General features: G+C 38.6%; 1 pseudogene; it reads right to left on the bottom strand.

Moving 5' to 3' along the window:
* Positions 1-6,330: 6,330 nt before the first annotated feature.
* LOC120587866 (uncharacterized) lies at positions 6,331-6,441 on the bottom strand (annotated as a pseudogene).
* Between the last annotated feature and the right edge of the window lie 537 nt (positions 6,442-6,978).

Here is a 6,978-nt window from a genome sequence, read left to right as displayed (position 1 = left end):
TCCATGAATACAACAATACCTGTTCTACCCACATCTGGAGACTGAAACATAAAATGAGAAAAATATGGAAGAGCTTTCAACAATACAGCAGAAAAAGTGAGAAAATGTGATTAAGTGGTATCGGACCTCATAGTTGGTCTGCCTCCAATGCCAGAGAAGCGAGTCAAAAGAAAGTTGAGAATTTCTTCCTGGCAACAGTCCCTAGAGCCTAATATTCCTGAGGCAGAGTGAGGGGAATCCAGACCTGCAGAAGGTGAGGAACATAGCAATGTGGTTCCCAGGAAGAGTGGATAAAACCCATGAAACACACATAGGGAAGCGACTGTCTCTATCTGTCATTCATACTCCTCTGTCTTTGGCCATAGTCTCTAAGGAGAAAGACCTCACATAATATTTGGGTTGAGGGATATTCTTCAGATGGACACACCATTTTTCCTGAACATCTTTTGGCCAAGGTCCTCTTGCCATAGCTCCAAATATAATCGAGCTACCAAGTGTACGTGTTAATTTTCTCTTCTCTCTCTTTTTTTCCTTTCCCTCTTCCTCTGCCTCTTTCTTTGTCATACTTGATTCTAATGTTTTACCTTTTATTTAAGATATTTATTGTACAACATAATCTGCACTGAGAAAGCTATATGACCTATATGTCATCTAACACATAATTCTGTAGAAAACACTCCATGTAAACCACCTAAGTGGATACGACCGCATCCTCTACAAACTCCCAGTCAGCCCTTTCCAAATCACAGACCCCTTTCCTCCCCTAGAGGTCACCTTATCCTGACCTTTTTGGCAATTGTCTTTTTAAAATAGATTTACTACTTATATTATGCATCTCTAAAGAGTAAAGTTTAGTGTCCTCTGTTTTTCAACTTTATGTAAATGAAATAACACTCTACACATTTTTGTGTTTTCTCCCTGCTAGCGTTAAGTTTGTACCTGCAGTCATATTACTGCAGGCTGTTATAGATGTTTATTTTGTTGTTTCAGATTTCCATTGTGTGAGTCTATCACAACTTATTTATCTATTCTACTGTTAAAGGACACTTGAGTTGTTTTTGTTTCTGGGTATTACGAACAATGTCGTGATAAATGGATTAGAATTGCTGGATCATAGGTGATCTCAAAACTGCTTTACGAAGTGGGTGTACCAGTGTGTATTCTCACCACAGGCAACATGTAAAAGATTCAATTGCTCTGCTTTCTCGACAAAACTTTAAAATTTTTGCTAATGTATTGAGTGTATAATGATATCTCATGGTAGTTCTAATTTGCCTTTTCTGATTTTTAATTTGTTTTATTAAATAACAATAATTCCAAATCACATTAGCCTTATCGACCTTCAGTCTTCAACTCCAAGGCTCCAGCCCCTACTTACAGTTCCCAAGCTGCAGTGATTTGTCCTACCTTTGGGCCTTTGCAAAAACTGCTCTGTCTCTCTCCTGTCTGGCTCACTTTTTTTCTTGATTAGATCTTCTTTTGGACATCACATGCCTAGCCCTTCAAGTCCCTCTTACGTGCCCCCACAGCACCTAATGAATGACTTACATAACATTGTGCTCTAATTGCTGGTTTAATTCTCCCAGATGAGGCTGTGAGCAATCTGAGGGCAGGGTCGTGGCTCATTCTTTATTTATTTCCAACTCATAGACAGGACCTAGCTCAGCGTAGACGCTGAATAAATATTTGTTAAATGTCACAAATTGAATGATCCATAAAATACTCAAGTGTTTCAATTTTCAGTGGAACCATAGTTGTATTTCAAATAAAATGAAAATATACTGTAAAGTATGAATCAAAAAATCTAAACCCTAAAAACTAAGTGTACCTCTTTATCACTTTATAGCTCCACTGAAATATTAGTGACTTCAACTCCATTTGTACTGAATTTCGAGCTGGAAGGAAACTTAGAGATCATGTGGTGTATGTGTATTATTTCACAGATAAGGAAATAGAGGTCCAGGGAAATTGAGATGAGCATAGGCACACAGCTGGACAAAGCTGAGGTTGCCATCTCCATCTCCCAAGTACATCTCCCAAGTGGGGGCTGGAGATGTAGGAAGTAGTTTTCAGCTAGAAGAATACAATGCACATGCAATGGAATTCAGTGAGATATGGCAAAATTTTATAGGTTGGTGTGGCTACTACTGGTAAGCAATATGAAAATAGGAGCCATAAATTGCAAAGCTCTAAATCACCTACAGTACCTGGTTTCCTGTCGAACAGGCAGTGGTTGTTTTTGAAAGCATTTGTTTTAAGGGCTGGGAGCTCTGGACCAGGCTATGACAGCTCCTGAAAGTGGCTCCTGTGTCTCTTGGCCATCAAAGTTTCCTGTCCATCTCTAAGTTCACTACTGCAACTTCTGTCTGCCAGAGTGAAGATAGTGGCTCTGGAGAGGGGCCGCCCTGAGCTCCTCCGGCTAAAGTATCCGCTGAGCTAGGGCTTGCTGGTATAACTCTACCTTGCAGGAGACCTCATACCCATTTTCAACACACACGCACGCAAAGTTGTGATGACCCAAAAGAAAAAAAATCACCTCAGCCAGACACTGGGACAAAGGATGGACAACTCAGAGTGTTACCTGTCAGTTTCTATGACATGTCCACCCTTGTCACACAATTAGGGAGATGTCAACCAGAAAGAAGTTTTCTAAATTATTTGGCAAACTCAAGCACAGCTGAGTTCCTCATATGTGTTCTTTTATGGTCCTATTGAAATTCATACTGCTTCAAAGAGATATTGTCCAGCCATCATAACCCCGGGGCAAATGAGCAGGAATCTTAGGGGGAAGCAGTCCTAGAAAATGCCAGGGGCTCTTCAGTTGTAGTAGAATATTATGCTATGAGTACATTTAAAAAGTGCAATAATCAAGATGTGGCACTGGTTACCTGCTGGCACTTCAACATTAGATGGACTATTTGCTAATTGCTCCAATTGAGTACTGCCTACTTGACTTTTTCAGTTCTTTGATTTAGAGTGTTTTCAGATGGAGTATTTTCCCTTCCAGTCTCTGTCTTTGTCCTGCATCAAGCAAGGGAAGAAATCTTAACCCAGAAACAACAAGACGAGATATACTTTTGCCCTGAGGGTACCAAAAAATTGGTGTGGATAAATTTTTTTTTTTGTTAATAAACACCGTTATACTGTTTAATAATCAGTGGTCCTCAACATTTTTGGCACCAGGGACCAGTTGTCTTATGAAAATCTACTGCCTGATGATCTGAGGTAGAGCCGAGGTGGTGATGCTAGCGCTGGGGAGCAGTTGCAAATACAGATGAGGCTTGGCTGGCTGGCCTGCCACTCACCTCCTGCGGTGCAGCCCAGTCCCTAACAGGCCACTCATCTGTACTGGTCCGCAGTGCAGGTGTTGGGGACTCCTGGTTTAATTCTTTGATTCAAGTCATCTTGTTTTAGGAGGGAATCAGGGAAAACTGATGAGAGCCATACAAATATAGTAATAATATGATATTAAATAATAATGCTTATTAAGATGTATAATTGAGGAGGAATACCAAAATTTCATTAACTAAAAAATAACAAAATTGTCGCATCTCCCAGGTTACATTTTGTTCAGGTTTTTGGAGTTTTTATATTAAATCCAAATTATTAAGAGTTTCTTTCTCCCTTCTTTAAAAACCTCTTCATGTGACTTGACAGAAACAGCACACCATCTAGTCATGGGCATGCCACTCCTTGCCAATATTATCTAATGGCTTTCTTTCCAAGAAAGGAAATATACAGCACAAAGACCAAATCTTTTTTCATTCCAAGGCGCCCTTTTGATATTACCCATCCACTGAAATCCTTCCTCGCTGATCGGCCTGACCTGCAATGCTCTCGGTATTGCTTTTCAGCATGCATATTCCTCTTCAAGCCAGTTGGAATTTAGCCTGGAAAAAAGACATATGGGCCTGCATGAGGTTATAAAACCTGGCTTGGAAATCCACAGCTTCTTACAAAAACACTATTTTTTATAAATGTACCATTTTAAGGAAGATGGTTACTAAGCAACCTGATTTAAATTATTATGAGAAATGAGAGCAAAATCTTCCATTAGGTCTGTTTTTACTTAGGTCAAAAGTTTGTTTGTTTGTTTTTTGCCTGTGTTGATTTTGAATTCATTTCCTTCTTCCTTTTTGATGCACATATATCCGTGTGTGTCACTTAAACATCAGGTACCAGGTGAGGTGGGCCCTGTGGGCAAAAAAAGATGAGTTCTCCTACAGACCATGCCCTAAGGAGCTAAGAGCACAGGGTGTCTCAGGGCTCCTGGAGGGCAGTAACATTCTCAAATTGCTGAATTGTGAAGAGGGAATTTAATGCGAGTGTAAAAGTCCAAAGCTGCAAATGTATGTGAGCCTCACAAAGACTAAAGCCAGATCTGGAAAGACAGGAAAAACCTCTTTCTTGTTCTCAGGCTTTATATTTCTCTCTGCTCAATTGCTTCATCATTCACTCATTGCAGACTGGCTTTTCTTCTGAGTTTCCTTGAATATGATGGAAAAACTCACCCAAGTGCTCTTTTTTTTTTATTATTGTGGTAATTTACACATAACATAAAAATTATTGTTTTAATCATGTTAAAGTGTGCAATTTATTACATTCACGGTGTTGTGCAGCCATCATTATTATTTAGGTCCAGAACTTTGCTTTCATCCCAAACAGAAACCCTGTATCTATTCAGCGGTTATTTCCATTCCCTGCTCCTCCAAGCCCCTGACAACCACAAATCTACTTTCTGTATTTATGGATTTGTCTACCCGGTATATTTTATATAAAGGAATTGTACAATATGTGGTCTTTTGTGTCCGGCTTCTTTCATTTAGCATAATGTGATCAATGTTTATCCTTGTTGTAGCATTATCAATACTTTTTATAGCTGAGTAATATCCATTATGTGAATATACTATTTATAGTATATGTTTATTTATTTGTTGGTGGACATTTGGGTTGTTTAGACTTTTTGGCTATTGTTAATAATGTTGTTAAGAATATTCAGAGATGAGTTTTTGCCTCAATACCTGTCTGAATACCTTTTGGATATGTACCTAGGAGTGGAATTGCTGGTTCATGTTGTAATTTTATGTTTAATATTTTGAGGAACTACCAAACTTTTTTCCACAGCACCTGCACCATTCTTCATTCCCACCATCAATGTGTTAGGGGTTGGATGTGTTCATATCCTTGGCAACACTTGTCATTTTACATTTTTTTATAATAGCTATTCTAGTGGATATGAAGTGCTATCTCATTGTAGTTTTGATTTGAATCCCCCTAATGACCGATAATGTTGAATATCTATACATGTGCTGGTTGGCCATTTGTATATCTTCTTTGGAGAAATGTCTATTCAAATATTTGCCCACATTTAACTGGGTTGTTCGTTTTTCTGTTGTTGGATTATAAGAGTTCTTTATATATTATGCATTCTAAACCCTTATGAATCATATGATTTGCAACTATTTTTTTCCATTCTGTGGGTTATGTCTTCATTCTCTTGATACGTCTTTTGATTCTAAATATCTTATTAATTCGAAAACCAGCAGAAACTCATTTGTTTCTTCAAGTCCCAATACTGATTGCTGGGAAAGAAAATCGACTTTGCCGCCAGAGGCAGATGTTCACCTGTGGCCCAATCAGTTATGGCCAGGAGGGTGAGGTCATATAGTACAAATAAGGCTGCTGGGTTCACCTCTGTTGGTGGCAGAGCTGGTTCTCAGAGGCAGTGTAGACACACAAATGCTTAAAAGTGAAGGCATGATGGCAAAAAATTAAGGTTCAGGGTTTTAGCAAGTGATATGGGTTGTTCATGGTACAGATAAGAAAAGGTACTACAGGACTTCAGGGAGGGATATAGGACTTCTAATAAGAGGGTCAACAGAAAGCTTCCTGGAGGTGGCATTTAACTGGCCTGGATAGAAAGAAAAAAAATTATTCACACTGGCATGGAAAGAAGCTCATGCAGGCAGAAAGCACAGTGAGATTCAAAATCCTAGTGAAAAGGTGCAGATTTGCTGGAAACTCAAATTTAAGACATATGTTAATTGAACTTATGAGAGTTGGTAATATTGCAAAGAGGAAACAGAAACGAGAAATCAAGTGAGGTCAGACATGGAGAGTCTCAGTTATGTGTGGATAGATGGATGTGAGAACGAGAGAGGGATTTGTGGAGAAGGCCTGTTTGATTAAGTTCAACTTCGGTCATGGGGACTTTTCTCCTTCTCTCTTTTTTTTTTTTAGGTGAGGCAACCCTTGGTTGACCTCAAAGGTTGCAAAGACCTTGTCAGTTTACAATCCCTTATTTTTTATTTTTTATTTATTTTTTATGCCTACAAGCACCTGGTCTTCCTAGTTGGTCTCCCATCCAAGTACTAACCAGGTCCGACCCTGCTTAGCTTCCAAGATCAAACGGGATCGGGCTTGTTCAGGGTGGCAACTTTTCTCTTATATTTTGTTCGGTTTATGTCTTTTCTGCTTGAAGAACTCTTCTTGCACTCTCCAAACCCCATGCACTCTCTTTCCTCTAAACCCACAGGATTCCTTTCTTTAAGATTCACCTGGTAATTTGTCTTGAATTACTAATGCAGTTCTTGCTTTATATTGCTACTCATTCTGCTGTATTGATTCTTTCATTTTTGTCTCCCCAGCTGGGCTCTTAGAGGTTCCAATGACATTTTTACTCTCTGATATAGTGTTTTGCATGGAATAAGTACTCAATAATATTTGTTGATTTGGTGTGAATACAAATTTCTAATAAAGATTGAAATAACTTTATAAGCTGCTCATGGGTACGCTTCTTTAAGCTTTTTTGTTCTGTGCCATTAACTTTTTTCTATATGTCTTGCATGAAATAGTTCTTGTGTTAGCATAGATGGGGGCATAATTTTATCTATAACATAATTTTTTCAATAAGCTCATTCATTCATTACATTAATAATTTCTCTCCTAAGATTATGAAGAGACAGGAGAGATATGACA

The sequence above is a fragment of the Pteropus medius genome, unplaced genomic scaffold, assembly GCF_902729225.1.
Source record: "Pteropus medius unplaced genomic scaffold, Ma_sr-lr_union100, whole genome shotgun sequence".
Lineage (NCBI taxonomy): Eukaryota > Metazoa > Chordata > Mammalia > Chiroptera > Pteropodidae > Pteropus > Pteropus medius.
The sequence above is the reverse complement of the archived record's forward strand: the minus strand, read 5'-3'. Positions and strand labels throughout refer to the sequence as shown.